General features: G+C 43.5%; 1 protein-coding gene across 3 annotated transcripts in view; it reads left to right on the top strand.

Annotated features, from left to right (window-relative positions):
- The window catches only part of TOR4A (torsin family 4 member A), a 265452-nt gene that overhangs the window by 172641 nt on the left and 66325 nt on the right, over nt 1–26486 (top strand). Inside the window, exon 1 of one of the 3 annotated variants that reach the window (XM_069609840.1) lies at nt 980–1170. The exons of the other annotated variants lie outside the window; for them this stretch is intronic. The gene's annotated coding sequence lies outside the window, so the exon portion shown is untranslated. Of the gene's footprint in view, nt 1–979; nt 1171–26486 lie in introns of those variants that run through there. 3 annotated transcript variants of the gene reach the window in all.

The following is a 26486-nucleotide window of genomic DNA, read 5'->3' as shown; positions in this document are numbered from 1 at the left end:
TGCCTAAAAACCCGGGTGCAAAGTATGCAAGATGCTTTATGAGATTGTGTTGAAATACGTTTCTAACTAATGAGATTGTTTGATTAATGCCCGGTTTTACAAGATTTCAGTTTTTGCTATTTTGCCAGATTTGTTTGTAATCTGGAACAATTGAATAGTGATGAATTATGGACGAGGCTAATGTGGGGAAATCAGATATCTTTAAATAACGGTTTTACAATTTATTTTGTAACTATAGCGAAAATGTAGAAATGCTTTTAACAAGCACGTATTTCTTTTTATGATTTGTGTACTTGCTGTATTGATTTTAAGCAGAAAATGTATGATTTTATGTAAACCAAATTTCTTATAAATAAAATACAATAAATAAGCAACATTTTGGGAAAGGCGGAATATTGATCCATAGCAGAGTTCTAGAGCTGAGGCTACTTCTTGGTAGGTCGTTACTAAATTGGGTTTGCAGAATCTTAATGATGCTGCGCTGGAAGCTACAGTCAATAATGCATAGGGCTATGAAGAAATATCTGCATAACTTCGCAGCAGGCGCATAACCTACTGAGCAATGTTACAGTAGTTTGAATATTTAGACAGCCCCCCCATCCCAGGCAGCCCTCATTTGAAGGGCAATAACTTCATTTTAGGGTGCAAACCAGAAAGCAATTACTTTGCATTCTGGGACTTGAAGTCCTGGATTTCTACATTATAATTCCGGAATTACAAATCCGAGACTGCAAATCAAACAAATTAAAAAACAAAAACAGGACTTAATTGCTATTTCCTAAATGTGTATGGGGAGCATATTTTAAAACTGCTGCTTTTCAATGAAAACGTTCTCATTCGACAAATCAATTCATTGTTAAGGGATCTCCCACCCCTTCACTTTTAGTTTTAATTGGAGTTTGGGCACACTCTCTGGATGCTGGGGAATGTACCGTTTTCCGGGTGGTAGTGCTCAGTGCTTTTTTAACCATGTCTGGGCCACGGACGGTACCTTTGCGATGCAACATTCTCTTTGCCGACGCTGCCTGTCTGCATCCGTATTGAGGGAGGGGCAGGAGAAGGAGTGAAGGGGCCAAGGAAAAGGAACCGAGCAACCAGTCGTGTTTCACCACAAGGAGCAGGGGAAGCTGAACAGACCACACAAAGTGGCGGAAGGAGCAAGTTATCCAGGTGAAATGTTACCTAGAATTATGTTTCTGTTGTGCCCGTTTTTCCAGTTGTTAGGACATAGGACACTGAGAAAGCGTTGTTGACATTTTAACGTAGACTACTGATTCTGCCGCGAGTTTTCAACGCTTCAATGATTAATATAGTCGGTCATAACCCGCAGCTGAAAAAGACCGCGTTTTTTTTTTGTCTTCCGCAGTGAAGTGAAAACGTGTCACGTGATGTGCATCAGCAGTCGGATGTAATTAATGTGTGTGTGTATATATATAATTTAATTTTTTTAAATACCCTTGAGTAAGCTGATGGTCGCAAACTATGCGCTGTGTTCAGGTGACGGTCAAGCCCTTACCACTGCGTTCTACTTAGGGTGACCAGTTTTAAAAAAGTAAAAAAAACGGGGCAACTAACATAAAGTAGGATTAACTGTTGAAAGTGGCAGTCAAGGCACTACACTTCAGTAGCAGTTGGAGCAGAAGGAGGTTTAAGCGTTACTCAGGGACGTCATTTGGGGGTCGCCAGAGGTCGCAACTGCGACCTCTGAGGTCTCCCTTGCGACCTCTGTGGTCTCCCTTGCGACCTCTGTTAAAAAAAAAGAAATAAAAAAAAACATTTCGTTTTTTTTTTTTTTTTTTTTTTTTTTTTTTCGTTTTTTGTAATGCAAGGTCCTGGAGCGGCTGGCTCTCATGTTCAGGCCCTTTTAAAAAAAAAAATAATAAGACAAATAAGAACAGGAGTGCCACAAGTCTAACACTTTCAGCACTGACCCTAATTAAGAAATAATGTGTCTTTCTGGAATTCTGTACAATAATTGCAAAACTCATTAAAGATTTAATTCAGGCACACCTCAGGGGGTGAGTCACTGATTTAGTCTGTTCTTAAACGCCTCAACTCAGCCTTTAATCCTTCTGAGGTCGATAAATGAGTACCAAGACAGGTTGGGTGATATTGGGTGTATATTTTTTCTATATAAAGCGCTTAAGTGTAAGTGCTATATAGTAACACATCATTATCATTTGGTCATGGGCGTCTGCTTGCATTCACAGTAATTTGGTAATATGGGCCTATACACACTGACCTTAACGCTACATATGGCAATCCATTCTTGCATGAAATGTACATCACATTATAGTGATATCGTAACCATATTTTTCGTACTGTACAATGCTGTGATGTCACTTCCTGTTTTGGCAACGGGTGAAAGGTTCGTGTTCCATCGCTTCCCGCGATATCACTTCGGGGTGGGGTCAAATGATATCAGTTCCTGTGATGTCATCAGGGGTCAAGGGTCGTGTGATGTCACTTCCGCTACCCCTGGCATTTTGGTGAAATGACGTCCCTGGCGTTACTGGTGGAATAAACGCATATAATAACAAACTACCACTAGCTTAATTCGTAAAATGCAACATTTCTTCTGTGTGTGTTTGTGCATTCCTGACTGCTAGCCATGAAGACCTGCTACCAGAAAACCGGCACCACTGCATTTTACAATGGTTGAAAATAATCCTGAGAAAGGGGGACAGTGCTCCATTCTGGGACAGTCCCGGCAAACCAGGGACCTCTGGTCACCCTAGTCCACTCCCCTTCTCCAGCATCCCTGTTCGTGTTTTTTTTTTTTTTTTTATATATATCATTTTTTTTTTTCTTTTTCCTTCTCTCTAGTCCTGTCTGTGACCAGACTTTACAAAGACCCCCTTAGAAGAGTAGGTTTGCAAACCTTAGGTTTAGCCTGAACTACCCAAATGTTTGGTAGCTGTCGACAATCAGCCAGGTTTAGTTTAGGAGGGCTGTAGTGGGGCACACACAACTCGAGCATACACTTGGTTCAAGGACTCTTACGTACTTGGGAGTTACATAAAAAAATAGGCATTTATTTATCTACACTAAGGCTTAAAGCATTCAAGTAAGTTAGTATCACATAGCAATATAACATGAGAACAGTTGTAATATTCATAGAGTGAGATACTTCAGAATAGCAATAATGATAACAAATCATATAATCAAATCTCCTTAAACATATATGCAAACTTGTTAAAACTTTGATCACTTTTTAACTTCAATCTTAGAAAGTCCAACCCTGTCTTGGGTGAGTCTCTCAAAGTTAGAGAGGACACTGGGGCACCTTGACCAAGGTCTGAGGAAGGCAAGAAAGCAGAGTTCAGGGATCAAAGAAGCAGAGTTCGCAGAAACCTTTCAGGTTAGCAGGTTGGTTGGTATCAGTCAGGTTTATTTTGGCAAGGAAATTAGTTTCCCTAGCCAGATTGCCCCAAGGACAAGTGTCCTAAGGCAAGGTAGAGCACAATGGGTTGCCCCCCCCTCCCTCCTCTGTGTAGATCAAGGTGTACCCTGGAGTGGTGCGAGGTGCAGCTATCTGCAGCCCCAGAAGCACAGGATCAACACAACAGTAAAACAGTGCGCCAGGTAAGTAACTAGGAGCATAACAGTACCTTCAAGCAAATCAGCTAATGCAACAAGACATTCCCCACACTGATATGACAGCAGACCCTGGTTAGGGTTTCTCGGTCTTGGTGACCGGCATGAAGACCTTGGAGTGGATCTGGTGGTTGTCGTGCAGTAGACTTTGCTCCAGTTGTCAACCCTCGTCTTGGCTGAGGGGACTTTCAGGAATGGAGTGGGATTCAGTTTGTAGTTCCAGAAGGATGACCACAAAGGTTCAAACTGAACTGCAGTTCGGAAGACATTGTAACACAAAATGGCACAGGACCCCGAATTGCGGGCATTGGAGGTCGCTGCTCTTCCAGGTAGGGTGCAAAATGCAGATTGTCTTGGGACTGGTTAAGCCCACCAGTCCAAGGGAGGAAGTTGTCCTCTTCAGAGCTTCCCTGTGGCACAGAAGTTGAGGTTGATGGGAACAGACAGCCTCTGAATGCAAACTATACCAGGCAGGCACACTGCAGGACATGCAGAGTTTTGGTCCTCTCAGGCACTCGGTCTTCTCAGGCTTTCCAAGAGAAGCCTGTCAAAGACAAAATACCCATCAAGATCTCCCCCACCCAGCTAAGTAGAAAAAGGCACAAGAAAGGACAAAAAATAAACAGCCAATATTGTAGGCAAATGGTAACCCTTGTGTCCCTTACAGCAGCTGTGAAGACGACTTGTGACAAGTCTGTCAAATTTGTCACACTAACCAAAAAGCTACTGGAGAGGCGAGAAGAGACGTTGTTTACCATCAGCACTTCACTTAAGGTGGGGTGTGCTGATCTCACAAAATAAAAACAGGTGGTCAAGGGTGTCCCCGTTCCCTGGTAACATGTGTTATCACAGGTAAAATAAAAATTGAAGCTCCAGGAACTCCCAGCAACACTGCACAGAAAGTGTTGAGTGCTGCAATGAGAAAAGGTAGATGCCAGGAAAGCTTAACTCCATTAAAAAGTACCAAAAAGAGTTAAGTAGGGTTCCCAAGGTCCGAGTAAAAGAATGAGGGAGTGTGGAAAAAGATTTCCACTCACTCGGTGGGGGAGGATCAATCCAAAAATCAAATAGTCCAGTAAAGATGCTGGGGGACTCACAAAATGGGGAGACATTTTCTCAAAAAGGAAAATCTTATTTAACAATCCGCTTGTCAATTCTGGAGCATTGCCCCCAAAGTACGTGTGACAAATCAACATCTGGGGTACCATTGGTCCAGGGGTGAATACATCCAGGGTACCAATGGTCAAGAGGTGATCAATTAGCCCCACACCTCTAATGCGCCAGAAGGGATCCAAACACATAGGACTAACAAGCACATTATAAACCTTGTTCAATTTTGGTAATGTGGACGGAACGGCAGGCTTATCTCCGAAAGGTGCTGTATTGTTTTTTAGTTACAACACCACGAAAATACTTATTACCCAATGAAAAAAGGGACTGTCCAGTTAGGTTGTATCAAAAATATCTACTTTTATTTATAGCACAACAGTCTTAACAACACTACAAAATACAACCCACCCTGTAAGGGAATGCAGAGGACCGACTGTTTCAAAGAATGAAAAGGGATGCACTCTGGATACTGACAGAAGGGTAATCGGTATGTTTAATAAACAGTCTAAGGTTTCTTGGCTTTAGCACAAAGGAAGTAATGGGTCTTAAATGTCTCGGTTTGGGGGGCCTTCTGGGAAGGACCAGGGGTCAGAACCATAATGTACCATGTGCTGTATATGTTCTTGGTGCTCCACAGGGTCGAGTCTGCTTCAGGGCACTTTGCAGGTTCTGGTGCAGAGTTCGAGACTGGAGTCTGTGGGTATCAGGCAGCATTACATTTTGGCGAGCAACGCTGGAGAAATGGCTGCAGGCTGGCCGACACGGCGGCTCAGGGCCCGGAATCGTCTGAGTACTTACTGATCGGCGGTTCTGAAGCACTGGTTGAGATGTCTTGAGTTTCTTTCAGTGACTGCGGCTTGACAATGGTCAGCGTTGCAGTCGGTTACGATCTAGGAACTCGACTGGGTCAAAAGTGTCCTTTAAGCGGGCGGTGGTAGATGCTGTTGATGCATCCCAGCTTCTTCAAGGGGTTTGTGTCAAAAGGCGGATGGCCCACAGATGTGTGTGTTGAGGCAGCCGCCTTGTACTTGATTGTAGGTTCAGAGAGCTTCTGGCACTCCTACCTAGTAAGCTTGCTGCAGAGCCTAGCAGGGTACACTGTGTGCTGGCTTGGTACCGAGCAGCTGGCGGGTCCTCCGAGTTTTGTATCTCACTCTGTCCCTTGGGAGATGTTATGGAGAGGAGGTCTTGCTTCCCTCTCTGGAAATCCTGGCCTTCCTTCACCTCTGGAAGATGTATAGCAACTGTACCTTCAGCCAGGGTCCAAGGTTGAGTTCTTCCTAGTTACTTCTGGTGAAGTCATCAGATCTGCCTAATGAGGGGCTCGGCCAGCTTTTAAAGCCAAATGGGCCATTGTGATTGGTGTAGGCTAAGCTTACCTTAATGAACCAATCATGGGGTGCCTACCAATAATCTCCTGTATGGACGAGGTCACAACCAGAGTGCTTGGCAACAGGAATATCAAAGGGGTGAAAACCTGTCATGCGAAGTCCCACCCATCTTCCTGTCTGTTGTTGATCAGAGTCTTTCTGGTTAATGGATCTCTGTGGTTCCCAATTAAAGCAGCAGGTCTCCCTTGACGCTGCAGCGAGACCAGACTCTTGGCTCCTGTGAACCACGTTCTCGCTTTCTCTACCCTACTCTATACACAGTCCCCGACCATAATACTGAGGGTGGGATCTTTCAGTTTGACAGATACATATGAAGGGTTTTTTTGGTTTCCTGTATAATTTGTTAATCTCTGCAGCCAGGCCCTTTCTGGGCCTGTTTGAAGTAACATCTGATTGGTATGTCACTCGCTGCCACCAACTGCAGGGCCCAACAATAGACCAGGGTGGATGCATGGAGCCTGTGTTAATCAGCAGGGGGATGCGTGGTTGGGCCCCCTCCCCCACCCCCCCCCTGCCTTCCAGGAGATGACCTAATATACTTCTGGCTGCCACATTCCACCAAAATGACATAGCAGACTGGGCCAGAAGCCTGTGTGCATCCAGAGTACACAGGTCTATGCATTTGTCATGGTGTGAGCAAAGGAAAATGTGTGTGGATTAGCCCCACACTTTTTCCAGAGGTTGATGTAGCATCTTTCCATTTAATTAAACATTTCAAAAAGCCCAGGCAAGCACATCCCCATCATGCAGATGGTCGAATTCCTCACAGTATGACTTGGGGTATTTTCTAATATTTGAAGGTAGATTTGTTTAATTTGTATTGACTTCAGTGACTTTTGGGGTGCAAAAACAGAAATTGCAGCTCACCATTGATTTAGCCATGAACAGCATGAGAAACATGATTTATTATGGCGGAATTCCTGTGTGCTCTGCACCAATCATATGAACGTGCCACCAACTGTCGGCTAAGGAAACTGTGATGTAAAATGATTTGTCCAAGATCATATACTTTGGTCCAGTGAAGAAGCTGGGATTTTAGCCCACTGTTTTGTATTCTACAGTTTGTAATGAAGGTAGTGGTCTGCTTCAACATCCAGTGTTTTCTGAATCGTGTGGCAAAACGTCCTATTCCGGCCAGGAGATGATAGTCCAGACTTTTTAAACTTTGAATTCTTGGACTTGCTAGTCCTGTTCCGGGAAATACAGTACAACTCCCAACTGCAATATGGCATGTTGGCATGCATGCTGATGTTGGCATGCATGCTGATGGGTGCCTTGCAAAGGAGACACTCCTTGATTTGCTCCAGGTGGGCAAGTAGTAAATGTTGGATTGTTTTAGCTTCTGCGTAAGGATATTCTGAAGGCCAGTAATATTGACTAACTACGCCACTCTGGTATTGCACTAAATTATGAAAAATATGCACAAACAGAGCTACTGTATTGTTAGATATTCTGTCGGTCCTGTTTTATTTGGCTCATCATGTCACCTATTCCTGTATTTTCCCATATAAATTCAGATCTACAAGTAGTTAGTTTTTTATGGTGATGTGGATCTGGATGCCAGGACTTTACAGTGTCGGACACTTTATATTGGACAAGCCGAAGGATTTAAAGAGGGGGACCACATTCCAACAAACTTAGTATTTCTAAGTGGCCCAGTGCCGTGAACCATCAATGCTGTGGCACTACACCCAATATCGCAAGTCCAAATTACTTTCTTATTAAAACACAGTTAACATTTTGAAACATGCAGTCCCAATCTGCGATTCCCCGCTGAGAGTTTAAACAGAAGTGTGGCCCTCTGCTCTGTCGGCATGCAGCATGTCCTTGACTCTGTCAACTTACCCTATGTGGACCTCTACCTGAACCTTGGCAATTACACTCACTACTCTTACCTATGCTGCCTTTTCACTCCTGTACTACAATAAGTGTTTTACAAAAAGGGATTACACACATTGACCCTTTACAATTGACCTAATAATAGTGGTCCTAAGTGACCTTCTGCACAATTGACCTTTACCTTTTTATTTAACTTTTTATATATATGTGTGAGGTGGGTTTGTGGTAATAAATATATAATGGGATTGGGTAGGGGGTTGCAGGGTTTTTCAGATTGAGTGGGGGGCTGCAGGGGGTTTCCCCGCATATGTTTTAATTGACCTTCATTTCACAATCAATTGCGCAGAAGGTCAATTCTCACGCGATCAATTATGAAAAGGTCAATTAGTATACATCCTTACAAAAATGAATCGAAAACTGTTGCTGTGCCCCTCTGCATTGGTTGCTTCCATCTAAAAGCGTATTGGGGGTGTGACCACCCCTGCATTACCTGTTAACATATAAAACACGATTTTGGAGCATGCACATTTTACACTGCTTGCTTCCCCTCCACCTTTTTTGTTTGACTGCTCTATGTAAATTGCAATAGTCATATTGAGCCTGGTAATGGAGTAGACTATCTTTCTCCCCCACAGGTTTGTTTTACCACCCTCCTGCCTACCCATTTACTTGTTCTGTTGAATTGCTGTACATGAATCCCAAGAGTCATATCGAGCCTAGTAATGGATAAAGGTTCTGTCTCCCTATCCCTACCCTCACCCTACCTGCCCACTATATTCTTGGCACTTAGTCTGCAGAATCTTGTTGACACATTTTGCTTGTCTCCCTGATTTATGCACCATTTACACTTCCATTAAGGGTAATCTGTATTCAGAATGTTCAAGGCCTCTGACTGTAACCCGTTTCCCATATGCCCTCCCTCCCTTGAGCACCTTGAAGCGTTTTGTGCATAAGCGTTTTACAAATAAACAATACCTAGGGAATACGATGGAAACATTGTTTTGCAACACACATTCAAAGGGCAGGCAGTGCTCTCGGATTCTGGTTTGGGAGGCAAGAGAATCGATGGGGAAATTTTGTTTTGCACCCTCACATTCACTTGAATAGCAGCGTTTTAAGGATACTTATTTTGCGAATATGGAGACACTAGTCGGGGTTTTCAAAAGGACGGATATATATATATATATATATTTGGCTATAACACACTGGGCATGCAATTTGTTTCGAATTCTAACCACACTCCTCCTATGATTTCCTATATGGGATTTCAATGCACTAAGTATCTACACAGCTTCCCTCCTCCCACAAGTTAATGGAAATGATTAAGGTGGGCTGTTCCACCACAATGCAATTTAAATAGGGTGATTTTTATTTGTTTTTATAGTGGAATTAATTTGAATGTGCCAAGGGCCTACCTAGTTTCACCCCCCTTACCCACTAATGGAAAGGGATAAGTTTGGTAGCTCCCCAAACAATTGAAGCTTTTGGATTAGTCTCCTTACATAGGAGGCCTTGGTCAGGGAAAAACAGCAGGGCTCCTCTGAGGACAGCACAGATCTGTTCATGGACTTTCAGTCAATGATTTTCTCATGCACCCAGACTCTCTGGCTCCTCTGGTTGGGTCCCAGCTAACTTCTAGATTTCACTGTCTCCAATGCAAGGATTGAGGCCTCTCTGCCAGTTCTTCCTCGCAGGTTATCTCCAGGAATAAAGTGAAAAGCCCTGTTCTGATGAACATTAACCTTTTATAGGGCCGATGACACTTTATCATTATAATTCCCACGGTAAGGATTGGCTAGCACCCTCCCATCACCTCCCACCAAGGCGCCCACTGGCTGCTGATAGGACCAGAAGTTGCGACAAATGTATGATGTAGGCTGAGGGAAGAGAAAGATTTGTCATCTCAAAATGACATGTGGGATTTATTTTTTTGGTTCTGAAAATCTAACTGGCAGTTAGGCTATATTTGTCTGATAACTACATACATTTATATATGTTTGTATTCTACGTGTCAATGCTAATTACTAATTTTATTTCAGCACACGCTTCCTGGGCAGATCCACAACTTTTTTTTTTTTTTTTTGCTGTTTGCTGCTGCAGCAAAATAGTTAAACTCTGATACTGCATACTTCCAACATCTATCAATATTTCCAATTCCTCAGATTTATGAAGATGCCAGAATCATAATGTTCATAACTAAGTTATAGAAGGTCCAAGCTGGCTTTTTATGCCCTTTAACATGAGCCCAGGGTGAGCTTGATTCGGTACACAATGCACTTTTTATTCAAGAAAATGTATTCAATGCTTAATCAATGGCATTGCATAACGGGTGCTCCCAGTTTCAGCGGGCCCCATCCAATTCTTAATTGTTTATTTCTCCGTAAGCATTGACCAGCCACCGGCTCGAGCCAATGTTTATCCTACCCTCTCCTCCTGGGCTTCACAGGGTCTTTGTTCAGAGCTAATGCACCATTAATGGGGAACCTGACCTTAAAGGTATTTCTGTTGATTGCGTTATCTGTAAATCCCTTAATTTCAATCTACATCTTTATATATCGTAGCATTTATATTGACCACCAGATCTTCTTCTTTTCCTGGGGTCCTCAGCCAAAGGTCTTGAATTCATATTTACAAAGGCAAGCCCTTTCAGTTTAGTGGGGGGGAACACCAGCTGCTCCCAACCTTCAGAAAATACAGCTTTAAATCGACAAGATGTGCTTACATGAAACATTTTATATATATATATATATATATATATATATATATATATATATATATATATATATATATATATATATATATATATATTTATATATATATATATATATTATACCTGCTTTTATAAATAAAATCTTTCTTTTCTACTACATTAGAATAGAGGTAGATTCACTAGTACTCTGGCGCAGACAGATGGGCCACAGTTACCGAAGAACCAGTTTTCATTTGTGCAAAAATTAAACTGCCCTTTTCCAATAAATGTTGTATTTTTATGTGCTGAAATTATGTCTCTTCCTCGTGAAGGCAAGTTGTCATTCAACTTTATTTTTTTAATGTAAGGCATCATTCCTCCTTTTTTAGCTTCCAAATGCACACTAATTTAAATGTTTATTTCCTTTGATGTGCACTTCACACAAATTCAGCATCTGAAATGCCACATGTCCTTGAAATCCATTGGACGCAGTTAACAATATTCCAGTTCTAATTCTCACTTTTTTCTGGCTGAATGCCTACCCTAGGGAGGGAGGTCAATCCTTGCTCATTCACTAGGCCTCATGTTGAAGTCACTGTTTTGTACTGGCTTTTATACTTCAATGGAACTCCAAATTTAGCCAGCTTCACTCTCACAATGGGGCCTAGCATGGTCTTGCCATCTTTGTTGCTCTGGGGCTGTCTTTTTACCCCCAGACTGCACCCTGGGCCTCTTTTTTTTTTATGTGAAAACCTATTTTATTTTGTACATTTCTCATAGGCAAAGGGTTGAGCTTGCTGAAAATGTGTAATATGGGGCCACTTTGAAAATTATTCTGGGTAGCAGTTTCCAGTGGAGGGTTCCACTGAGCCCTCCACATGTGACCCATACATGTAAACACATTTTTGATTGCCCTTTTATTTCATGAATTGAGGTGCTGTGGTGTGGACTTAACATTGATGTTCATATGCAGCTTAAAGCGCACAATTTCATTGTTAGCAATGTTTTTAATCTTGCACATGATGGGGGTTAGTGAAGATGGCATTGCCCCCACAACCCAGTTCTCAGTTAGTTGATGACTAACTGGTGCGCAGCCCTTACCTGACAATAGAGCTATAAATCACATCTCCAGAGAAAACCACAGAATAAAATTGTAACCTAGAGCCCAGCAGGGATACCAATGAACAGCAGTCATTACCGCATTGGTCCCGATACAGAGCTTCAGTCTGGGCAGCAAGCCCAGTTTCGTGGCCCGGGCTGAGCAGGTGACCGCCCGGAGCGCAGAGCTTAATGGCACAGGAGGAGGGTGCAGTAAGGGGCCCGAAAGCTGCTTCTGAGCTTGCCGACAACAGATTAAGCGGCCTGCTTTGCCGGTGAGTGCTCATCTGCCATCGATGGGTGGCCGCGATGCGTTTGAAATATACAAACAAAGGAATGCATATTCCGAACGCAGTGCGTGAATTGCTCTGAAGTCACACACCCAATGCCCCTCGTTCTTTGTGCTGACAGCCTTTTAAAGTTGGTCAAATTAAGTGATGGCTCATTTAACAAGCCATTTTTTATACAGTATGTGCTTAACATTTCAGTGTTAAGAACTGAACATGTGGCATCAGTTTACTAATATTGGTGTTTCCCAACCTTAAACAAAATAAAGCTTGTTTGAGACTATCCCACATTTCTTTACGGGTGTCTGATTTAATATTCTGATGTCCAGACTCCTTATTTGTACCAGTCTATGGACAATATTGAGCTGATGGAGGAAAATTCAACTTTTGTGTGTAAACTTAGAACAGCTTAAAATATCCAATAATAGATCATATAATTAATTAACATGTACTGTAAATAGTGAATACTTTTAGACGGAATAAACAATACAAAATTACAATGTTCATTGGAGTGAAATCTCAAAAATGAGTGAAACAAAACATCACAAACCAAATTCAATATAAAAAAGCTGTGAAGCCTACAACATAACGCACACCTGCCTAATTGCTCACATTGGTCAAAGTGCTTATCCGTGAACCAAGTATCACTAGGTATCCATTTCCTGCTAAGAAAGTAACATGAAGTCTTAGAATTACAACAAAAAGCAGGACTGTTCAATGTATACTATTGGTTTGAGGATTTTCAAGGCTTTTATCTTGAGGCTGTATTAAGCCTGTGTGTGGGTCATTTGGTAAAATATATCTTTGACAATTTTTATTAATCAGGCCAGCACAAGTATCGGCTGATAAAACCTATGCATTCTGCAAAGAGAATTTGCGTGCCACACAGACAAGTTTAAAACTAAACTATTTTCTTTATTTTCATGTCTCTTTATTTGACACATTATTTTATTTTGTATGTTACTTTTCAGTTACATATGGTGCATCCCTGGAAAGGCTGCCATTTTCTTGATTAAATTTTCTAGTGGCTACGTTGGGACATGGACTAAATGCTTACTATCAAAGGTCTTTTCTAAACAAGCCAGTCCCTGCCTAGCGCAAACACCAGACAGCAACTCAATGTGATTTAGCACCTTATTTAGGAAAGCAGAGTTCATTGTGCGTCACCATGCAGACACTAGTCCATGGCAAATAAATGCAGTGTGCAGCAATGATTTGTGCGCTGACCAAGTCACCACTCTGTTGGTTAATTGCGTCTATGTAGTGCTCCCTTATGTAACAGTAGCTACACCTGTTGTCTGATGTCCATACAATAGCACACTGGAATGTTGTGTATGTGGCTCTGACTAACATGTCATGCCATACTGTAGCCACACTTAAAACACATGAAGCAATCCAAGATGTTGCCTCAAATTGTACATCCACTAGGCCACGCCCTTTCTGCACTTCCACACCATCATTTTCACTAGCTGCAGGCCAGCACTAATAAGAAATGCTAATGCCAGCTCTGTTGGAGCACGGGCATGCTCCTTCCTTTTTATGTTTTTTGTTAAAATAACCCCTGAGGCCTGTGTAATAGTGAGGAGGTAGTGGGCGAGGAACTGTAAACCCTTTACCAAGCATTAGAAGCTGGTTTTGTTTAAAATGCTTCATCATCTTATTACTGGTCAGGCTAAAGTTTGTAAGAAGTACAATCCTTTTTGTGCATTGTTTATTGGGTCTCTTGTGCGTTATCCTGTCCTGTCTGTAGATATAATTCCCTAAAGAGGTTTCTGTATTGGGGTTGGGCATGCTCACACTGAGACCCAGCCCTTCCTCATACATAATTCTTCAGAAACCAGTAGCAAAAAAGCCCTTGTACTCCTTGAGTGGCTGATGTTGCAGTTGTTTAATACTCGCATCCGAAAACTTAAGCTGTCCAAATCAGTATGCATGGTTCATGGTTCCCAACATTTTAATGTTGGGGTGAGTATTGTGAACCGTGATGTGAGCATCAGGCCATGCATCAGTTATGAATTTAGGGATTAACACATAACCATCCTTTTATCACAGGCTTGTTAGACCTCTGATCACTGTTATAGTCCTGAAATGCTCCGAAATAATGCCAAGCATACAGGAATCCTCATTGGTTCTGTTTGTCCCCTTTCCAAATCGCAGAGGTATTTTGAAAGAGTACAAGAAGAGTGTACCCGACTGGCCATCTTGGAATGATAACCTTCGGCAGAAAATAATTCATATTGTTAGTCTAGCATTGCTCCTTGGCTAAATACAAGTGAGGTGGTACAAACAGAACTCCTGCAAAACAGGGCCAGTGGTCAGTGGACCCTCAGACCCCAATAGGCTGGTCACACCAGTGTGCCAGTACGGACCGTTTCAAACTGTCTTCAAGGGCTTCCCTAAGAGCAGGTGATTGGGAAAAACATTTACTTGGGCAGCAACAGCTGTGTTTTCACATTTAGAATTATTCTGAAAATAACTTGAATTACAATCTAATGAAACCAGCTTCATTTTATAAATCCATTATTTATTCAGATTGAGGAGGGGTTTTGTTGTATGACAGAGGTGTAGTTTGGGAGTGCTGTGAACCAATTGGGTGTGTGGGACGGGGGCCTTCGGATATGCCCTGGACACCAAGTTTGCTAGTAACTGCCACTGGATGCACATTGGGGTTTGGCACCTTGATCATGAAGAGGAACACCAGAGTAATGCTGTCTGGATAACGAGGGTGAATTTCGCCATGTATGTGGACAGCGTGAATGGTATGGAAAAGGGGTGGTTGCAGGGGTGCACAAGAGAAGAGAAAAAGAAGCAGCACCAAGTGAGCAGTTTAATTGGCTCCAAATCTGACGAGTGGGGAAACTATGTTCAGTACCTTTTAGAACATTGTTACAACTAGGTGGGAGACAGCAATACAAAACCATATACGAGGCGGTATGGGTGCCGTTTTTTTTTTTTTAATGGTCTGATTTGCAGGATTAGAAGCGTCATTATATGATGCCATCATTATGCTGCTATATATATATATATATATATATATATATATATATATATTTTTTTTTTAAACTTACATTTATTTGGTCACGGAATGATGGCTTATCGAGTCCAGCCAGCAACAGTTCTATTGTTAGAAAAGGCTGATGCGCGCTTTCTTTGACTTTAGGTGGGGTTCTTGTTAGTTACAAGGTGCTGAAGCATCTGAGCCACAGAATACCAACCATGATTGCTGGATGCTTATTTTTGACCGATGTGAACCCCAGACGTTTCTGTAATTGTAAAGGGTGCGAAGGGGGCACATTGTAGACTTGCTACTTCTCCCAAGAAAATAAAATACTGGTTGTGCAAGTTTCAGGGCTGTAGCGTAATGGAAGTGAGAGGATAAACTAGTTTTATGGGTTTATTCTACAGATGGGGTGAGCCATGGAGGTCTTCACTTGTTTCGGCACTGACTGCACATTAAGCTCAAGCCATTTGAGCTTTATTAGAAATGGCTAGTGATTGGAAGCGTGCCGAGTCAGTACATGTCAGATCCGACTTGTATGTGACTCAAATCAGCTTGTTCGAGTCAGAGTTCCTGTGGGTCGTCAAATTTGGGGGTATTTTTTTTTTTCGAACTATTGATTTGCACAGTGTGAAGTCAGCTCGAACTTGTAAGAGAAACTGAAAAAAGGCCCATTATACATAACATTTTATGAAACTAAGTCTGATATGACAGAAAAATGCAGCTTGCTGACTGAGCACTGTCTCAATTTGGCTCATTAGCTGTCTGGTGGTGCAGTAAAAGAATGATGGAAATTCCATCACTGCCACTTTTTCTGCACCACCAAATTCAAGCTTTAGCCTTAAATTTGAGAAGATGGGAAGCGGTTAACACTCAAAGGTATCACTTGGAGGTATATCTTCAGCTTTAATGCTACACAGTGGATGAATTACTGCAGATGGAATTGCTGCACTGATATTTCCTCCAACAGCCCCCTGAAGACCTTTGGGTAGTAACGGGACCTTTACCTGCAGAGAAGCGGTAATGCTAAACGAGTTGATTTGAGAAATGATGGCTTTAGATGAAGGCCTAGAGGTCTGTAGCTGAATGGCCCCCCGGGGAGGGGAGGGGGAGCGGGGGGGGGGGGGGCAAATGTTGGACCTACTACGACATTTCTTAGCAAATGGCATCCAAGAATATTTTTTTTTTAGTTATTTATTTGAGCGTGTCAAATCATGAAATGCTCCTTATACGAGCAGATGAAGTTCGTTTCAAAGTATTTTCGAGCCTCCACCATTCCTTAGATGAATCAAGGGGGTCAGGTCATAAAGAAAGTGGGAGGACTCATTAACATATGCGATGGGATGTGACGTCACCCGAAATTAGCATATCCAGGTGAATGTTCATTTAATTCAATTGGCTTTGCATAACCATACAAAACGCGCAGAACGAATGGCATTTGACTTTCATAAAATCAAGAGGATGTTTTCTTCTAATAGTGTTCTAAAAATGTTAAAAGCTGAGCACGTTTTAAACTCCAACAATCAATACCAATGTTTTGCCTAGAACAGGCAATCCCGAAATGTGACGTTTCACGTTTAGTTTGCTGCACTTCATCAGGGTATATGAAGTTCCCGGCCTGCAAACCTGGTGAAAATGTTTACCATTTTGCACAAAGCCTCTAAATTAAATAGGGGGGGGGGACCGTGTCCACCCTCTGAAAAAGTGGGTGGACACCGTCCACCCGTGTGTATCCTCGACTTGAGCCCTGCATGAACCTAATTCAAGCTGTTTAGCCCATACCTACTATGCTTCTGCTTATAATAGAGTATTGTCTTGGGAGGATGGCTCAGGGGCAATGTGCTCGCCTTGGAAGCAATATGACACAGAGCAACACAGGTTCGATCCCCGGGTCCGTGCTTAGAAACCTCTGGGTATTAAGTGCGTTATTAATAACCTATTAATATTCTCCCTGTTGCAAGATTCTTATCACAGTTGTATCATAATGCTTTTATATCTATCTGGGGTGGAACAGAGGAGTCTATTGTTCCTGTGTCAGTTATCAGTGGACTTATGGAGTACACGTCTTGGACAATAATCCCTATATAAAGGAGCTTGAGCATAAGTTGTTTGGTTAGGAGCTGTTATGACAGAGCTTGGAAATCCAAATCTACATGAGACCCAAATGCACACCGCACATCCAGGCACCCTTGGGTATGGCAGGTGCAGCCATACTCTAATGCACAGTTACTCTAATGGTCAATATTTGCTCCTATTTCATTCATGCCACATGTGACGAAATGCTTTAGAATTCCTGGATTCTGCCCTTTCACTAATTTGGAGCCTTTAGAAACACTGTGGGTGAAGGCGCTGGTGAGGGTCGACTCTGATATGTGACATCCGTCTGCTTGCTCCCCAGATCTAGTTTTGTGCTGCTTTTGTGAGGCTAGCCCTCAGTTCTGGCTGATATATGCACCAAGACTAATTGGCTCAAACATGGGGGAATCTTTGATGGAGCAGGCTGCCAAACTCTGTTCCTTGTGCAAGGAGATGCAATGAACCATCAACAAAATGAGGTGCCGTCAACCCCTTCAGCCCCAATCTACTCACTGCTAGTCCAGAACTGACTCCTAAGGCTAACTTTTTCCATACCAAATAATGAATGACCCTCATTCACATCTTTGACCGATCCAATAAGCATGAGTTATTAAAGGACTGGTAGAGCTCGGTCAATGTCGGTCAAGTGGCTGGTTGGGGAGAAGCTGTAAAATGGTGGGTTGCACTAACTCTCATCAGATTGCAAGAGTCGACCAAAGAAGCAAATTATCCAATTGGGTGTACAAAGGTACTCCAGGCAGGTAAGTATAACACACCATTCCGATTGACACTGGCTACCCGCGTGCATCAGAATACAGCAAGGACTATGACAACATTTGGTTGTGCTGGTCACATAACTTTCTGCCTACTCACACAAGACTACACCTCAACACCTAACAGAATGCAGCGTAGACACATGACAAATTTGGGCATTCTGGACACATGGCGAGTCTATAGCACTCAAGTCTCTTCTGGCTACTCTCGGCACCCAGCCACATGCCTATTCCACATGGGTTGTACCCATCGGATCCTGGCCAGTACTGCTAAGCCTTATTTTGCTAAATGCCCGCACGCATCCTAATTTTACTTCATGACCTCCAACATTCTGGATTTCGGTGCTCCCAGGGCATTCCCACTAACAGTGAATTGATATAATGGTAAATGTTGCTATATAAATCGCAAGTACAATAGAAGACCATGCAATTTCCCAAAATATATCTGTGTGCCAAAACTACATGCTGAGTTTGGCACATCATGCATGTTTTACACTGTTGAGGAGAGGCCTGTTGCCATTTGCAAACTGCCCTTATGCAATGCTATGTTTGCGTGGAGATCCGCGGTTAGATTTGGGAACAATCGGTCAGATGAGTGTTCCTATGTTTTCTATTATCTACTGCTTTCTCTGGATATGGACAATGATTTCCTTATCAAACATTGATTGGTCTTCCCTCTTTGGCTCCATAATATTGAGACGCACTTCAGCAGGTTCCCAACATGAAACGCACACCATAAGCTATGCCGCTCGTCATCCCATTCCCGAGTCATTGTTCCCCATTCTTAGAAGCAAACCAAGATTAAGTACCATCTTACTGTGTCATCGTTTGCAGCAATAATGTCTCCATCTGGATAAACTTTTATTTATGTCATTGGGTTGTATACCCGCTCGACTGCCAGTTGTCCAGTCTGTTGTCTCTCTGGTGCATCGGGAGGAGGCGGGCTGAGTGATGCATGACCACTGTGGTGTAGTGTTGCAGTTCAGAAGAAACTGGGTGCAGTGTGTGTGTGTGTGTTTTTGTAGGTGGTTTGAGTTACCTGTGACTAGGAGGGGTAGCCTGGTGTGCCCGCAGTACGAAGATGCTTTGGCCTGTAGTGTTCTCATGTTCTACACCTGGGAGGGCTCATGTTCTACACCTGGGAGGGCTCATGTTCTACACCTGGGAGGGCTGGGCAATTTCCAGGAGTGGTTTAGTTGCTATGCTTCTTGTTTGTTGGGAAGTCGAATTCATGCATCTTCTACGTAGCATTCCGCAGCAGAGTACAATTGTAGCTGCTGTTTGTTCTACGCCTTCTGTAAATAAGTACATTCCTCTGTCCTTGTCCCTAATGAGTCATTTCTTGGGTTGTTGTTTTTATTATGCATTTGGCAAACTTGCCTTTGCCTACAAAGATAACGGGAAATAAACTTGTACATTTCATTTTGGAATCTGTGGGTGTGTACATCTAGCAAACCAAACGGAGATTTTTGGTTTGCGCGCAATAACTATTCTCCTGTTCAATTTAGCAGTAATCTTGACTACTTGTAGCTCTACTTTTTGTTCAACAGAGTACATAGTTGTGAGGTGCCAACTTCCTCTTTCCAGTGAGTGCATAACACTGCGTTTCCCATAATACATCAGCAATTATTTTCACTTAATTAATTATGCTCCATTTCATCCAGTGTGTGGATGGGAGAGAGAGGTTGTAAGTAATGAGGAATAATAGGCCTAGGAATAATGAAGATTACAGGAAAATACATTGGGTGGAACCTTCACATCCTATTTCTCATCCCCGTATTTCTTGGGAATACCAAAGACTGTGGTGAATGGGCCGAGGAAAGAATGAAACTGACTACGAAGTGTGCTGAGTGCACACCGCACCATATCTCAGATTCCAGTTGCTGAACCATTTTTCCCTACATCCTCAAAAGGTGATGCTCCAAACCTATGTAAAACACAAGAGGTGATGGCTGGAAGTTTTGGAATTAATCCTAACCTCTGGCATTGCTCTGGGCAACCCTCCAGACATTGTTCTTCTCCTGCCTTGGCCCCACTCAGTCCAAACCAAACTGCTTGGTCGCATCCTTTCTGCACGAGACAACCAGCATCCACACTCATGTTTTGGCCTCCAGTCGTCACACCTTTTGTTGTGCTGTAGTCACCCGAGTGGCACGGGTATGCCCAGATGTGGGTGGGTCTAGAGACCCAAGCTACTCCTCACTGATGCGGCCCAATGAGGCTGAAACATGTTTGGAGATGCTTGTGGTCTCCTGCAGAAGGATATGACCAAGCAGTTTGGGCTGGACTACCCCTTTTTGAATGGCTTGGAAGGCAAAGAACAATGGTCTGGAAGGTTGCCCAGAGCAAAAGATTATAAATCCTTCCAGCCATTACCTCTTTGGTTGTTACCCCCCTGGTTGTGGAGGTTTAATGTCTCGGTAGTCTGCCCAGGTTTCTACTCTACTAACCACCTGGATTGCACACCATGGTCCTCTGCCCATGGAGCAGATGACCCCTTGTCGATCTTCCTTGGACGAGAAGGGAAACCTTTGCCATGCCCCCATTCTGTCTTCCACCGGGCCCCTCTTTTAAATGTTTTTGTCTGTGCATTGTATTTCTCTTAGGAATGCCAGCAGAAAATCTTTTTCTGCACCGTCTTTTGCCTGAGGAAAAGGACAGGGGTCTTGTGGCACCAGTTGACACCTCCCTTGAAGACCACATGGCTCCTCTTCTTGGGGCTGCGGGTTTTGCTGAAGGCACCAGATTTATAACGATCTGCTGGGACCAGGAACGAAACCATCAATTTTCAAGGCCTTTGTTTCTCTGCGCTCTTGTGAGACTACCCCAATGGGAGCCCACATTACTAGTACACCTTGTATAACCACCAATCTTTATCATTCCTTCCCACTACCACCATCTCATGCGGTACCGGGACCCACCCGGTCCGCTGCATTTTTCACATTTGGCCACCCAATGTCCTAAATCTGTGTATGTACCTCACTACAGTAAACCCTTTTTTAAATTTATTACATTCAAATTGTACATTTTTTATTTTTAGCAATGACATTCGATTGAAAACTGACAAAAACGAAGGAGAAGGAGAAGGAGAAGGAGAAAAGAGAAATAGAATTAAAAGAAATTCACACCAATCAACTAAGTGTACCAGAGTCAAAAGATGGGCACTCGAGAAATTGAACCAGGGCTATAACATACTTAATTTTCGCGCCACCAATTAAAAGTGACCACCAAACTTAAGGGTCAGAAGCAGCAAAGTCAGAAAATGGATGCATAAAAATAAAATGTGCAAAGCTCTTTCAGCCTGGTGCATTTTGTAACAATATGCACCAATGTTTCGACCTCGTCCATTTGACTACAAAAGCGACACTTGTTACCTTTCATAGTCCTCGAATAGCCTGGACCTCGTGTGTCAAATACTAGTTCAACCGGGCTTGCAAAAAATTATCATGTTTTTATCTGGGAAGTGTTTCAGGTATATGCACACACTATTCAACTTCCAGTTGTTTGAGGGGAAAATGCGTCACCATTTGGCGTTTTAGAACCCACTTGCAGTGTTTGAATCCAGTCAAACCTTTTCAGTTTTTATTTCACCCTGTTAGGGTTAGTCAAAAGTTGGTCAGGACGGCTGCCAATAACGTCTAAGCAGCTGGTCATATCCTGGAACCAATCCAGTAAAAATGGCTTATGTAGTTGTTTTGCCTTGTTGTAGATCAGGTCCAAAATTGGAAGTCTGCAAGGGGCGAACATTTTGCAGAACAAGACCAGTCTGGCCCAGATGACTACCTCAATGACGAGAGGCCCAGTTCTCAACTAAGAATGGCAATCTGGGTAGATTGTGGATCCCCCAAGAACACGCTTCCAGAAGAGACCCTCGAGGCGAGACAAAAAGGGGTCTAAGATGGAAAACATGGTGTCTGCCCCATAAACTACTGTTGGAATAATCTCTGCTTTGTAGAATCCGATAACTGGTAGAATGGAGAAGCGTCCAAATTGCCTGTTTAAAGCACACGCCTGGGAGGTTCATTTTTTCTACCAGGTATGACAACATCGGTGCTTCCGGCTTGGAGTTACTTAGCCAAACCCTGAGGTATTTAAAGGAGTCCACGTTCTGAACTTTTTTTCACCTCCAATTTGCCAAGAGGACTGTTTTTTTGCCTCTGGTAGATGTGCCGAAGCTCATGGTTTTGGTCTTACCTTTGTTAATTTCGAGCCCATTCTGTCTGATGTAATTAAGGGCGTTGAGTTGCATTTGTAGACCCACCAGCGTTTGGTCGATGAGTAGTACATCATCGGCATAGAGTAGACAGGAGAGGTAAACCCCACCCACTTTTGGGGGGGGGGAATGATCTTCTCCGATGAAAAGCCTCAGGCATATCTTCCAGGAAAAAATTGAAAAGGCCAGCGACGAGAGTCCAGACTTGTTTAGTCTGACTCTTAAGGTGGTGTGGGAGTGCATAGCCTTGATTGGTTCCAGTATACTCGGCGGGCAGGACTTTCTCCATTTTGGACCAGAGCAGGCGTCTATCTACTTTGTCGAATGCCTGCACAAGGTCCAAATACCATATAGATCTTTGTTTTCTCACGCTGAACCCTTTCTTTCAAGATTTGTAGCAGGAGAATGTTGACAGCGGTACCCAGGCCTTGCACGAATCAACACTGGATTTGATCGTAACTCGCAGTAGCCCTACACCAAGCATTTAAGGTAGTTCAAAAGGATCATACCAAACAGTTTGTGGATAACGTCCAGGAGGGCGATGGGGCAATAGTTCCTTGGATCCAATCTATCCCCCTTATTGTGGATCGGGGCCACTATCGCCTTCCTCCATGTGTTCAGGATTTGAAGAGTAGTAATAATCCTGATCGAATAAGGACACAATGAACATGGCCCAGTGCATCGGGGGCTCACCAAGCATGACATTTGTGAGACCATCGGGAACCGAGGCGCGCAAGATCTTAAGCTTCATTGCGAGCCGTTATGTCATGGGTGTTCAAGATGAGAGCCAAAGGGCTCTTACTCGTCACAGGCAGGACCTCCTCCACTGTGGCCATAGTTGGTGTGTAAAGCTTGGAAAAGTGACTGATCCATGAGTCCTCGTCAATGGGGTTAGATTGATCTGCCCTTGGAGGTGTTTGTTTAATAAGTGACCAGAAGGCACGGGCATCTCTACTCGTCAATGTTCTTGGCATGGTTTTCAGCATCTTTCTGGTATCTCGGATGTTTAGATGAACAAAGCCAGTTGTTATAGACACTGAGCTGAGTAGCATTGCTGAGTGCTTCAGTTGAGTTGGTTTTAATTGCCATCCACCTCAATTTTCTGACCCATCTTCTCTTTGCCACCAAAATAGGGTCAAATGCATGGTGACTAGTTTTAGTAGTGTAGCCGTCCGTTGCAGGGCTAGAGCAAAATACTTCCAGCAACAGAGAATAATCAACCGTAGGAGTTTTTGGCAAACGAGGAAGAGAAAACCCTAACTCCTGTAGATGACATCCTTAACGAAGGCCCTGAGTCAACTGTAATCTAGTGTAGTCACGCACTAACATTCACCATTCGAGGGGAGAAGATGATTGTGGTCACTCTGAGCGGTGGTGATTATCTGAAGGCTGAGTACCAAAGGCAAAAAGTTGAGGACACATAAATGTAGTCTTGGGTGGAGGAAAAGCCCCTCCTTTGCCAAGTGGGTTGGGCGGGCACGTCCCCTGTGATGTTACTGTTGCAGAGCTGCATAGCTCGAGTTAATGAATGTGTTCCACTTGTCACGTTTGGCAGTTTTTGGATCATCGCAATTCCTTAGTTGGGGCCTACTTAGACTGCACGAGATCAGGGATATTTAGGTCACCACAGATAAGGTTTTTAAGCTCCTGGTTTGTATAAAAATCATCCAGTCTCGAAGCAATACAATCAATGAATGAATGAATCATTGGAAATTGTTGCAGGATTCCAGTAACATTAATTTCCTGGGTCATGCATCTGACAGAGCTGTTAGATGGAAGCAGACCAGAATCCCATGCAATCGGGTTTGCTTGTATATGAGGGTTCGAAGATACAGAGTTCAGAAGTTTCAGGGGACCACCTGATTTTACTGCAGTGAGTAAGCCCACAGATGGCCGGGACAAAACCATAGTGTCGGCGGCTTCCTCAACCATGTCTCCTGGGGGGGTTATTAGATCAAAGTCAGATTTGATTGCTAGGACATGTTAAGTGATGAAACCACTTAGTGTTCCAGGAGAAACATTTTAACCTGTTAAAATTGTTGAAGCATGTGGCATGGCTTTTGTAAGATGATTTGACCAAGGTCTGAGTTGCTAAGAGGAAGGGTAAAACGGCAGGGTATTGGCCAGCCAAGACCAATCGGAAGAAGGCAAATTAGGTCTTTTTGCACAGACCCACTTCCCACCTCTTGAGATTTAGAGTCGCGCTTGAAGTCACATTCAGTTTCGTAACCATGCCAGACAGGACCCTGCCTTAAACGGGTCGTGAAACGGAGGAAAAGGTTTGGGGACTTTTAGTCCATTGTCCCTCCCCATGTTTCTGCTGTCAAAAATAGTGGATTGGTGACCTAGTGAAAGACTTCGGAGGAAGTACAAGAAGACAGACGGTAGCAAGCTTTCTGTAGAATCTTGCAACATGGTTTTAACAACTGGTGATGACAGGTGGAGAAACAGTCCATATGTTGCCTGTCGGAAAATTCTAGAAGGTCGAAGTCAGAGGAGCATAACGAATGCAAATTTGGGATAGAGTGAAACCATTCCAAAATCGTTTATGAGGGAGGTGTTTTTTGTCAAACACTTTCCAGTTTCAGTGATCAATTGTGAGCGTTAACTCGTTAAAGGCTTGTTTGTGATCGGGCCAGTTGTTTTGTTTCTCTATGTTCCTTTTGCCAATCCCCTCCCTGTACTTGGATTCATCAGGGTAGTTTATGCTTTGTACAGCGGAGGGGACACTGGCTGCCGCTATTCCTACCGCCACAGGGACCTGCTGACTGAATTTTTTCCATTTGTTGCTCATGGATTCAAACCCAGGAGAAATGGGGGGACTCTTGTCAATTTGGGGCACCATCTTAGTTCCAACGTTAGGCTTCACTACGGCAGGGGGCACCAAAATCTGGACGTCCTCCGGGTTGTTCTCGGTCTAATAGTTAGAGGGGTGCCGCAAGGACTGAGGGATGGGGCTGGTGTTATGGGGGCATATCTAGGGTCCTAGAAGGGCACCACACCACTCTGTCACCATCCATCCGGGGTCCCCCTTTAGTTGCAGCCCCACTAATCCCAGATGATGCAAAGGCCCGCCTTCCCTCAGTTGGAGGGCGTGATGGAGCCTTGTTTGGCACTGGTGTTGCTCTCTCACGATCCTGCAGTGAAGTCTTCTTCAGTTGCCCTTGGTTTTGGTTGGCAAAATCGAGAAAGGGTGGTTATCTCCCACCCCGTCCTCTGTTGAGATTTGAAAAGACATGTCCCGAACAATACAAGGACCAGTTACCATTGTCTGAGCAGAAGTACTTGCAGCGGTAGTCCTAGGGCCAAAAGGTTTTGTGGTCCCTGGTCAAATCCACAGCAAGCAACTGGTTTCTTGTCTGGGTAAACTGAGTCCTTGTCTGTATAGGTTGAGATATTGGTACACCCATTTCATTGATGGTTTGTGAGGAGGCATAGGAAACCTCTGCATGCTTGCGAGATCTTAGTTCACGAGATCTTAGTTCAGGCCTTTCCTTACCCATTATGAAACCCTCTAAGAATTTTAGCTTAGAGTGTATCGTAGCTAAATCAGTGCTGTGATCTTTGAGGGTGTCATTCAGTTGTTGGTATAATTTAGTGAACAGAGCAAGGGCAATAGTCAATATAGACATAATGGAAAGAAGATAAAGTTTGTCCTTCCGAGTCGATGGTTTCATTGGAGTAGGACACTCCAAAAGTTGATTTGACAATGAAGAGCCCAAGTTAGGATGCAGAGGAGATGGAGCAGACGGGTCAGGCAAACAATGGTTATCCTGTTCCCATAGTCCGGGCTTACCCGCTCCAGCAGACATGGGCGTTTTAGGAGACTTCTCAACAGCAACCTCTGATTGTGGGTTTGGTGAGGCCGCTATCAAGGCTAAAGCAATCCTCACTAGGAGAGGAGTCCAAGGGTACACGTGCCAATGCTATTTCATCCTTCCCATAGCTTTCCAGCTGTTACCCTTGCTGAGACTGGAAATCGTTGCCTGATGTAGATCGCTTCACAGCATCTAAGCGTCCAAGATTATTCAGCATAGGGGCAGCTGAAGGTGCGGGCAGAACCTTTGTGCTCCAGACAACAGCTTTGAAGTTGAAGGGGACTATTGAAGGAGTCGATACTGGAGGACCCCCTTCAGCCACCTTTAGTGAGTTGGGGACCAATTCCAAGTTTCAGTGCTTTTGAGTAGCTCTGCATCGGACACATCGCTGTACCATGAGCCGAAGGTAGAGGCAGCAGTGTTTTTTTCGTAGCCAACGGATATGAAGGTTGGACAGCAAGGAACTGGGTTTAGAGGAAAGAAGATTGTGAGTGACACTAGAGCCTTTAATTCCTTTTCTGGATTTTAGACATGGTCATTTTTTGGAGTGGCAAGGGCCATCCAAGACCCTGGAGATTTTCAACATTGCATCTTCGA

Source organism: Ambystoma mexicanum, chromosome 8, assembly GCF_040938575.1.
Source record: "Ambystoma mexicanum isolate Mex_15411 chromosome 8, UKY_AmexF1_1, whole genome shotgun sequence".
Lineage (NCBI taxonomy): Eukaryota > Metazoa > Chordata > Amphibia > Caudata > Ambystomatidae > Ambystoma > Ambystoma mexicanum.
Note: the sequence above shows the minus strand (reverse complement) of the source record. Positions and strands in the feature narration are given on the sequence as shown.